At 41.6% G+C, this 11,633-nt stretch overlaps 1 long non-coding RNA gene across 2 annotated transcripts in view; it reads left to right on the top strand.

Moving 5' to 3' along the window:
• The window catches only part of LOC121027194 (uncharacterized), a 282,693-nt gene that overhangs the window by 81,912 nt on the left and 189,148 nt on the right, over nt 1–11,633 (top strand). For both annotated transcript variants that reach the window (XR_005788599.1, XR_005788600.1), the window contains exons 3-4: nt 8,984–9,143; nt 11,284–11,394. This is a non-coding gene — a long non-coding RNA (uncharacterized LOC121027194). The remainder of the gene's footprint in view (nt 1–8,983; nt 9,144–11,283; nt 11,395–11,633) is intronic.

Raw genomic sequence — 11,633 nt, 5'->3', positions numbered from 1 at the left:
CAACGTTTATTTATTTTTGGGACAGAGAGAGACAGAGCATGAATGGGCGAGGGGCAGAGAGAGAGGGAGACACAGAATCGGAAACAGGCTCCAGGCTCTGAGCCATCAGCCCAGAGCCCGACGCGGGGCTCGAACTCACGGACCGCGAGATCGTGACCTGGCTGAAGTCGGACGCTTAACCGACTGCGCCACCCAGGCGCCCCATAGATTGTGGTCTTTAAATGTCCAGGCTGAGAAAACATTTCACTAGAAGTCAAAATGCTTTGGAAAAAAATCAGGTTTCCACTTTGAAAAATTTTAGTGAGATAAATTGTCACTTGTCTCGCAAAGATGATTTTAGAGTGGAAAGTGATTCTGCAGCCAGGAACTTGCGCACTGTGTCTAATTTCTTCTCCACCCTGCAAAGTCTATTTTATATATAAAAACTGTAAGAAACCGAACAATGCAAAAGATGTTTACTGAACTTCCTTGAAGTGTGAAAGTAAAATGAATCATTATGCTTTAAAATACTGAAACGCCAATTATGGTTTTTGAGAATTTTTATGTAGTAGGTCCTCAATAAAATTTGAAAACCACAAATTATTGTCCTTGGAAGTTTTATACTGGTGAGGATACAGATGTAGCATCTGACAGTTCAGGACAAAATTGACAGCTGTGTAACTATTATCGTATAAATGTTTCCCCTCTTTCCTTTGCCCATTTGAATCCTCTCCTGATTTCAAGACTTGCTTTATATGCTACCTCTCTTCAAGGAGGCCCCCATGGCTGCTCTAGCTGAAAGCCTTCACTCCTTCCTATGACATCATTTAGCGTTTCTTTCCCCTAGCTCTCTTTTGAAAATTAATTATTTTTTTTTATCATACTATATATTTTCTTAAACAGTCCATTAAAATAGCTACGCTCCTTTCTATACAAGATCCGAATCCTCTTGTAAAATGACCTTAAGTCTTGGATTACCTTCTTTCTCACTTTTGTCTGTCCTCAGTCTGTCTATTCCTGATCTCCTCAACTATTCATACTGCTGCTGAATTCTCTCTTTATTTTCTCAGCTCTCTTATTCCTTTGCTCAGCCCCATCTTCTTGGCCGCTACCTAGGCTGTTCTCCTTAACAATACTGGGTGGCTTCCTTGGCTACTACTCTGAGAATGTTTGAACTTCTGACCGTGTTTAGCTCCATTACCACTCAGTCCACTTTTGTGCTTGGGTGGGACTGAGGGTAATAGACCGTGGCTATGCCAGGACACTGCGAGCCCTGTGAGGTACGAGTCTGTGTTCTATTACACACACACACACACACACACACACACACACACACACACAGTATCGAAAAGACATCTGCACCTCTCATGTTTATTGCAGCATTATTCACAATAGCCAAGATATGCCAACAATCTAAGTATCCACTGGCGGATGAACAGATGAAGTCAATGTGATATACGTATACAATGGAATATTACTCAGCCGTAAAAAAGAAGGACACCCTGCCATTTGTGACAACATTTGAAGGGCATTATGCTAAGTAAAATAAGTCAGAGAAAGTCACCTACTGCATGATCTCACTTACACGTAGAACCTAAAAACCCCTGAACTCATAGAAACAGAGGACGGATGGGTGGTTGCCAGAGACAGGGTTTGTGGAAATGGGTGAAGGTTGTCAAAAGGTGCAAACCTCCAGATACAAAATAAATAAGCCCTGCAGACATAATGTACAGCACGGTGACTGCAGTTAACAATACCGTGTTGTATATTTGAGAGTTGCTAAGTAGATCTTAAAAGTTCTCATCACGAGAAAAAAAATTATAACTATGGGAGGTGATGGATTGTCACGAAACTTCAGTTTAGTTTAAGGAAGCCTCGGTTTCCTCATCTGCATGGGAAATAAGATCCTCCACATTTGAGTGTAATAAGGATTAAATAAAATCATGTGCATCTAATACAGTACCTACCATGTTGTACGTACCTACTTTCTGCCAGTTCCTTTTCTCTGTTCCTTTGGGATTATATATAGCTCTGCTTTCCAAAATTTGGAACACCGATTCTATCCTCTGTTAATAAGCATGCTTGAAATAAAGATTCTGCGGCAAATAATTTTGGGGAACGTGGCGGTTATATGTTAATTTTGAAGGATTTCTCCTTGGAATATCTCTAGTGAAATGTGCCAGCCAAATTTTCCCAAATATATTTGACAGCAGATGTCTGCTTTTCATGAGATGTTTATAAAATCTTGGATTAGGGGATCATGTTGCCAATTTAACTCCTCTTTATGCAGACCTCAAAATAAAGCCTCTATTTTATTGACTGATATCCTAAGATAAATTGTTTTTTAAAAAACTGTATTTTTGCAACTGTATACCCGTATAAATCAAGATTTCTCAATACGGTGAAACCAAAACAAAATAGGAAATTAAATTGGATGCTGAAAATGAAATAAGATGACAGCTTGGGAATCGTAAAATGTAACTGCAGACTTCGTGTGTTTAGGAAAACATCCTTATTGTTCTCAGTTAATGACTTCATCAAAGTTTAGTTGCACATTCGAACATAAACTGTATGAAAATTGTCAAATTTTAAAAAATGGAATTAAAATTCCACCTCCAGGATGGAGTAGTGTTCTGTTGCAAATAGCAGAACTCTAACAAATGTATAAAACAGGAACCAAAAGCTTTGGAGACTGAACAAAAGCAGCACATTTTAGCAGAGAATTGAAGCTTGAGATGAGGGAACCACATGGGAGGCATTCCTTGTTATTTGTGGCTGTATTTTGAAGGTACCCACAATCATGTATAGGTGGCACCAAGTGACAAAGATTCTGATAGAAATCCCTGCCGTTGTTTTGACCAGATGAACCAGCTGAAAGGATTTAATAAAATTCAACATTTATTTGTAGTAAAAACTCAGAAAACTAGGAATGGGAAGAATCATCATTGACTTGATAAAGAGCATCTTCAAAACCCTGCACGTAAGATCATAATTAAGATTGAATGCCTTGTCCCTAAAATCAAGAACAGGACAACAATGTCCACTCTTACTGGATTTATTCAACATTGTATTTGAGGTTCTGGCCAGGACAATTAGGCAAGAAAATGAAGATTGGTACTAATATAGGATAGATATATATATAGATTAATGGAATAGAACCGAGGGTGCAGAAATAAACTCTTAAATTTATGGTCAACTGAATTTTGAGAAGAGTGCCAAAACCATTCCATGGGGAAAGGAGAGGTAATTCCCCAAGTGGGACAACTGGATAGCTACATGCAAAAGAATGGAGTTGGACACCTTCTTCATACTACATACAAAAATTAACTCAAAAGGGATCATAGACCTAAAAACAAGCACTAAAACTATAAAACGCTTAGATGAAAATATAGAAAGAAAGCTTCATGACATTGCTTGGACAAATTGTAGGGAGAATTTCAATGTTTTCCTTACTGAGTTTACTCAGGAATTATGTACATACATTACCCTGCGTCTCTTTAAACTTTGTCATCTAATGAATGCCGAAAACTGTATAAACCTATGAAACCACAACCGTGAAGATACGGAACATTTCATCATCCCCCAAAGATTCCTTATTCTTCTCTGCTGTTCATCCCTTCTTCTACCCCTCCACCGTAGGCACCCATTGATACTATTTTTGTCCCTATGGATTGATTTGAAGTTTATATAAATGGAATCATACAATATGCATTCTATTGTGTCTGTAGTTTCATTCACTTAGCATATTGATTTTGAGATTCACCCATGTCGTTTTGTATATCAGCAATTCACTCCTTTTTAATTACTTGAGTAAAGGAGCACCTGCGTGGCTCAGTCTGTTAAGTGTCTGACTTCAGCTCAGGTCATGATCTTGCAGTTGGTAAGTTTGAGCCCCACATCGGCCTGGAGCCTGCTTCAGAGTCAGTGTCTCCCTCTCTCTGTCCCTCCCCCTCTTGCACTCTTTGTCTCTCAAAAATAAATAAACATTAAAAAATTTTTTTTAATTACTTGAGTAAATACTTAGGAGTGGAATGGCTGGGGATTATGGAAGGTGTTAAACATTTTAGGAAACTGCTCAATACTTTAGCAAGGTAGAATTATTATTTTGCATTTCCACTCGCAGTGTTAGAGAATTCTCCTTTCTCATCTCCCCACCACCACTTGACATTGGCAGTCTATAACTGTAGCCATTCAGATTCATGAGGAGTGGCATCTCACTGTGTTTTTAATTTACGTTTCCCTGGTGACTAATAATGATGTTGAGTATCTTTTCATGCAGGTAATGTTAATTCTTCTTTCTCTGTGAAATGTCTGTTCAGATCTTCTGCTGATATTTTATTGCATTAGTTTGCTTCCATATCAAAGTGCCACAGACTGGTGGCTTCAGCAACAACAACATTTTTTTTTTCCCCTCACAGTTCTAGGGGCTAGAAGTCCAAGATCAAGTTGTTGGTAAGGTTGTTTCTCCTCAGGCCTCTCTTCCTGGCTTGTAGAGGAGCATCCTTTTCCAGTGTCTTTGCTTGGTTGGTCCTCTGTGTTTTTATCTGCTCTTCTTACAAAGAGTTTAGGAATTCAACATAGGAATTTGGGGAGGGGGACACAGTTCATCTCATAAGGGTCCTCTCTTTGACCCTCCCCCTGAATTCTTGTTCTTTTTGTAGGCAAAATAAATTCTCCAAAAGTGTGATGGCTGTGGATTACTTGCATATAAAGCTGACTGCTGTCAGAGAAAAGGAGACTGACAAAGTTTTTGATATAATTCTGCTGCCAATTGAAACACAACAAAAAACAGGCAAAAATAACCCCAAACAACAACAACAACAACAACAACAACAAACTTGCCTGTGTTAAAAGGGATTCTGACTATCTGAACTTAAAATAATCCCTGAGATCGCCAAGTTCTTTGGGGGCAGACAGTAGACTGATAAAAACAGCTTAGGCTCCTTGCCCCCTCACCAACTTCAGAACATATTGCCCAACACCTACTTCAGATGTGGCCCAAAAGAATAACGGAAAGGGAATGATCGGCAGGGGTCCGAGCTAAGGACAATGGAGAACAAAGTACAAGGGATCTACTTCTCAGGTGTGGAGTCAGGTTATAGTTTAGGCACATTCCCCACTCGTAAGCAGGGACCTTCAGGACTTCTGCCCAGTAGGATTTCAGATTTGCTATGGGACACTGTCTGCCTTGTGTCTCCTGTAATTTCCCTTTCTAAATGGGATTGTGTATTGTGGTTTGTCTATCCTATTGTATATTGGGTGTGTGGAGGATAGATAATTTGTCTTTATAGTACAGAGGTCTGTGGATCAAGAGAAGCCACATCTGGACCTAATAAAGACACCATGTTTCACCTCTGATGAAGAGATCGCTGTGCATTACCCAGTGTTATGGGCTGACCTGTGTCCTTTTAAAAGTCGTATGTTGAGATCCTAACCCCCAGTACCTCAGAATGTGACTGTATTTGGAGATGAGTTCTTTAAAGGGGTAATTAAGGCAAAATGCGATCGTATAGATAGGCCCTAATCCAGGATGACTGGCATCCTTATAAGAAGAGATTAGGACACAGACTGGCAAAAGGGGAGCCCATGTGATGACACAAGGAGAAGACCGCCATCAACAAGCCAAAGAGAGAGGCCTTGGGAGAAACTCACCCTACCATCACCTTGATCTGGACTTGTAGCCTCCAGAGCTGTGCAAAAAATACATTTCTATGGTTCACACCATGTAGTCTCTGTTGTTTGTTATGGTCGCCCTAGCTAACTAGGCACGTCCAGATGCACTGAACTTTGCTTGCTGCAGTGTTTAGACAGACTTTTGGGGTGACCCTTTGAAAATGTGTGTGTGTGTGTGTGTGTGTGTATGTGTGTGTGTGTGTGTGTGTGTACACAAAGAAGAGGAAAATAAAATTTTGAGCAGGCATGTTAGTCATTAGGGCTATTTATTGATATTTCTGGTGCTTCTCTGTATTCATCATCTTTTTCTACGTTATACTGGTAACAAAATGGCCCCACGCTGTCAGTGGTTTACAGCCACCATTTATTTCTCGGGTACGTTACCTGTGGGCTATAGGTAGAACGTGGCTCCACTCCAGGCATCGTCCTCATTCCAGAACTCATGCTGCAGGAACAGCTCCTATTTGGGACGCGTCATTCTTGTGACAACGAGAAAACAGCAACAACAAAAACACGCGGGTGGCTGTAAATCTTGTGCTCCAATGGGACACGTAGGACTTCCGCCTCTGTTTCATTGGCTAAGCCTCGTATCAAGGACGGAGGGGAAGAACACTTGACCTGCGGTCAGATGACAGTGGGTGGGGACGTGTAATCCTTTTACAGGAGGGGGGCATGTAATTGGTACCAGCAGTACAATCCAAGCACACAGCTTAATCGCACATCAAACCCTTTGAAGTTTACTGCTTACGCAAATTAGATGTGAGTGAATGCTGTGGGTGTCGCTTCCAGGAAGAAACCTTTAAAGACCATTGCATGACTCAGCACTTCCCTTTCTCCCCGTTGTGGGGGGAAAGTCGGGGGATGCTCAGTTTACTTGGGCCCGTGATGGAAAGGGTGGAGCAGAGAGCTCTGGGCCAGCTCCTGATAGCCATGCAGTGTGAGTAAGAAATTCGTCTTTGTTTCCCTCAGCTACTGAGCTTTTAGCGTTGTTGTCACAGCACAAAATAACTCATTCATTCTGACAAAGGTACTGAAGGAAGTTTGGAAGAGGCGGCCTTTAAAATGCGCGGTGTGCATAGTAGGTGCTTCGCAATAGACGACAATGTATCTCTCATGTTCATGTTCGTTTTGTAACTACAGCTGCTCTCTGGAGGTTGTGCTCATCACTTCCTTCTTGGTGCTACCTTTAAGGTAGATGATACCTGAGGAGGCTGTTTGCTTCTACGGCTTTTGGGGGGAACTTCCCCTTTTTTTTCCCTTTGAGCGGTTGCCGGAGCAGATCCATGTAATACAGTGTCATTGGAATGAGAGGGGTACACAAAAGTGGGGCCGGTGCTTCCCTACCAGGGAATTCCTTCTGGAGCCAAGAGAGATGAATAAGGTTGTCTGTGTGGGTGCTTGGACTGTACAGGTCAAACTTGGGCCTTTGCTGTGGGCCAGCGTTCACCTTAGTTGTAGTGGGGTCGTCTGCAGTACAGGACGCTGTAGGTCCAGGGAGGACAGAGTTGATGCACGACAGGGATAGAACAAGAAAGTCAGAAGTATTTGGTTGCTGAATTCACTTTTGCGTCACATCTGGAGTGGCCAAAGGTGTATACCAGGCATCCGCGAGGTATGAACCGTAGGCCAAATCTGGCCTGCTGCTTGTTTTTGTAAATAAAGTTTTATTGGAACACAGCCGAGCCCGTTCATTTACCTATGGCTGTTTTTGTGTTATAGTGGCAGAGTTGAGTAGTGGCAATAGAGACTTTATAGCTTGTAAAGCCTAGAATATTTACTCTCTGTCTGTCTGCGGAAAAAGTTTGCTGACCCTTGGTATGTATTATCTCATCCTTTAAGAAATATGTATTTTCAGGAGTGCCTGGGTGGCTTAGGCAGTTAGGCATCTGACTTGGGCTCAGGTCATGATCTCACAGCTCGTGGGTTCGAGCCCCGCATCGGGCTCTGTGCTGACAGCTCGGAGCCTGGAGCCTGCTTCCTATTCTGTGTCTCCCTCTCTCTCTCCACCCCCCTCAAAAATAAATAAACATTTTTTAAAAAGTTAAAAAGAGAAATATGTATTTTCAAAATTTATATGTGAGATATATACATTCATAAATTAACATCTCATACGTAAGTGCAAACAACATATATTCATAAATCAATGCAATTTTCCTGCGTGGCAGTGCAGAGTCAAAAAGATTAGCACATCGGCTATATCTCAATTAAACAAAAAAGATTGGAAAGCACTGCTACGGGTGACATTGAGTCCCCCGAAATATTCGATCAAGGCAATGACATAACCAGATCAGCAGGACAGCTCTAGTGTCAACTTGATTGCTTGTGCAGAAGCAGCAGGCACATTAATAAACCTGATCATGAGCGTTTTGCAATTCATAACCCGAAACCCCAATAACAACCAAATCCTAAAACTGGGTGGAAGAATGGCAGAAGGGACAGAGGGGAGGGGATGCATGCGTGTGACTCCAGTGTGGCCTTTCACCTGCAGATGACAGACTCCAGGTTTGGGGAACAGATTGTTTGGCTACAAGAAACCATCAATAATGATTTCCGTGATCATCTCATCTTGGCCCAGACTCCATTCCAACCAAGTTATTAATACACACATTATTCTTCTTAAAGAAATAGAGAAATGCATTCCAGATTGCCGAAGGAAGGAATTCCCCATGATTTATACTGAAATGTTCCTAGAACTTTTTTTCGCCCCAAACATCCATCTTCAAGAAATACTAAAGGCAAATATTTCATGAATCCAGAGGTGCTTCTGGTCAGCATCTGGAGATGATCTTGAGAATACAAATCTGTTATCATTTTTCACCATGGGCCTCAGCTGTCAGAACATGTAATACACATAACCAGCCAGAGGGCTGGAGGGAAGCAAAAAGTGTTCAGTTAACCACTGTAGCAGGAGGCAACAGAAATGAGGGTGTATTTGCCCATACTTCCCCCATATCCACATTTTGTGTCTCTGTTGTATCCCTTTTCCTAACAACTGTTTCCTAACAAAGGTCTAGGTAAAGACCTTGCAGTGGCGGATGCTTTTCAAGGGCATAATGTCTTATCACATGGTCACATGGAGGGACAAGGTGGTGCAGTAGAGGAAATGTAGGCTACGGAGCCATCAGATCTGAGTTTGAGTCTTGGTTTTGCCACGTGACCTTCAAGTTTCTTAACCTTGCTGAATCCTGTTTCCACGTCAGTAAAATGGGCTTGTCTATAAAGTGATGACGTAGGTGAAATTATTGGCACAGCTTTTGGCATAGCCTAAACAATTAGAGGTTGTAATTTTTATTTCAAAGCCACACTCACGTTCCCACTATCCATTCACCAGGTGGTTCAATGAACGAGACAGAAAATATCAATTATTGATGAGAATATGGAGCACTTGGAGTTCTTATACACTGCTAGCTGGAGTGCCAAATGAGTACAAGCTACTCTGCCAGTACCCTGCGAGCTGAACCTAATCAACGAGTTGGCAAGTCTACTCCTAGGTATGTGCCCAGAGTAAATGCTCTCAGATGTTCAGCAAAAACACCAACCGGAATGTTCAAAGCAGCACTATTTATAATAGCATCCAATTGGAAACTGCTCAAATGCCCATCGCTAGAATAGCCCAGAGCTCAGCAAAACTTTTCTGTGAAAGGCCAGGGCATCAATATTCGGACTCCGCAGGCCAAGAGGCAAAAATCACCTTATAATTATTTCATTTCTTTTTGGAGTGCCCCCAAAACAGTGCAAAGCAGTAGAGTGATGATAAGGTCTCTGTTGCAACTGCCTACCTGTATTGGTGGTGGGAAAGCAGCCCTAGCTTTTACGTAAAAGACTGAGCATGGTTTGTCCCAATAAAATGTTATCTATGGACAAAAATTTAAATTTCATGTGGTTTTTATGTGTCATGCAGTATTATTCTTTGTATTTATTATTTCTTTTCTCTTTTTTTGCATTTTTAGCACACTCATTTTTTAAAATTTTTTTTATTGAGGTGTGATTAGCATAGAAGGTTATATTACAGTTTATTCTCTGTACCTAAGTTTTTTTGTTATTTGTTCATTTGTTTTGGTCTTCAGATTCCACTATAAGTGAAATCATATGGTGTTTGTCTTTCTGTGTCTGACTTATCTCACTGAGCATAACGCCCTGTAGGTCCATCCATGTTGTCACACATGGTATGATCTCATTCTTTTTTATGGCTGAGTAATATTCCTGTGTGTGTGTGTGTGTGTGTGTGTGTGTGTGTGTGCGCGCGCACGTGTGTGTGCCCGTCCATGGGTGTGCGTGACACATCTTCTTTATCCATTCATCGATTATGGATACTTGGGTTGCTTCCATATCTTGGCTGTTGTAAATAATGCTACTGATTTTTTTTTTAAGCCTTCAAAAATGCACAAATCATTCTTACCGTGCAGGCTGTATAGAAATAGGAGGTGGGCCAAATTTGAATGTAGGTTGCCAACCTCTGGTACAGTGGATAAATAAATTATATAGTCACACAGTGGAATAGACAACGGGTAGACGCAACAGTATGGATGAATATCATGAACATAAGATCAAACGAAATAAACCAGTTGCAGAAAGTATAAGATTACATTTATATAAATTACAAAAGCAGGTGAAATGGACGTATGGTCGTGTAAGTCCGCATGGTGCTCACTCTGTGAGGGCTGGTGACAGAGAGTTGGAACAAAGGAGATTTGGGGGTGAATAGTAATGGCTGCTTCTTCATTGGGTTTGTTCAGTGTATAAAATTCCACTAGCCACACACTTCTGTTGCACTTTTCTGTATGTAGATTATACTTTAACACTGAAAAAGACCCAATAAGTGCTCTTTCTTTATTTCAGGCCTTCTTTACCTCATACCTAACCAATTTATAGATTTCTAGGTGTTCTCCTCCACTTTAGTTACCTTGCTTATTACTCCGGAGAATCTGAAACACCCATTTATCCTTTGGGATAGTGGAAAGAACAGCCGAGGTATAGACAAGAGCCCTGTATTTAGAAATGAAGAGCAGAATTTAACTCCACTGTGTACTTATTGTGCAACTAGGGGAAAAGCACTCAATCTTTTTGAATTTTATTTTGTCATCTGGTAAATGGGAAAATAATTCTTTTTCTGTGCATTTGGAGTAAAGACTATCCTTGATAATGAGGAACTGCTTTGTTTTAGCTCTATACTTCTGTACAAACTATCACTGCCTGTGGCGTTCATTAACCACCCACAATGATCAAGTTTAACCACATCCGTCTTCTTCCTTCTCTGCCTCCTAGTTTTCCTCTTGGGGAGACAGTATGCATAATGGTGAGGCACATAGACTCTCAGTTCAAACTGTGACTCCGTCACTTGTCTCACAGCTTCTCCGTGCCTCATTGGTAAATGAGCCTCGTTGGTAAAATATCTACTTCATACTGTTCCTCTAGAGGTTGTGGCAGTCAGCCTCCAAGACAGTCTAGTCTGGGTGTCCCCTGTCTCCTGTGTCCATGCCCTGGTGGAAGGCTCTTCTACACTATAGGAGGGTTGGGCTGTGTGGCCGTAACATATGGCATAAAGGAAGGCGTTGCACTTCTGAAATTGAATTATGAAAGACTATGGCTTTTATCTTCGGTGACCTCTCTGTCTTGGATCATTCACTTCAGGGGAAGCCTGCTGCCAGGTCACGTAGCCCCGTGGAGACGCCTGCATGGTGAGGAACTGAGGCCTGCCCAAAACCACAGGAATGATCTTGGATGTGGATCTTCCAGCCCCAGGTAAGTTTGGAAATGACTGCAACCCTGGTACTCAGCTTCTCTGCAACCTCCTGAAAGACCCTGAGTCGAAATGATCCAGCATGGAACTGGAGAGTGTGATGCTAAGTGAAATAAGCCATAGAGAGAAAGACAGATACCATATGGCTTCACTCTTATGTGGATCCTGAGAAACTTAACAGGAACCCATGGGGGAGGGGAAGGAAAAAAAAAAAAAAAAAGAGGTTAGAGTGGGAGAGAGC

Source organism: Herpailurus yagouaroundi, unplaced genomic scaffold (genome assembly GCF_014898765.1).
Source record: "Herpailurus yagouaroundi ecotype Mexico unplaced genomic scaffold, PumYag 77, whole genome shotgun sequence".
NCBI classification, from domain to species: domain Eukaryota; kingdom Metazoa; phylum Chordata; class Mammalia; order Carnivora; family Felidae; genus Herpailurus; species Herpailurus yagouaroundi.
This window is presented reverse-complemented; position numbering and strand designations above follow the sequence as displayed.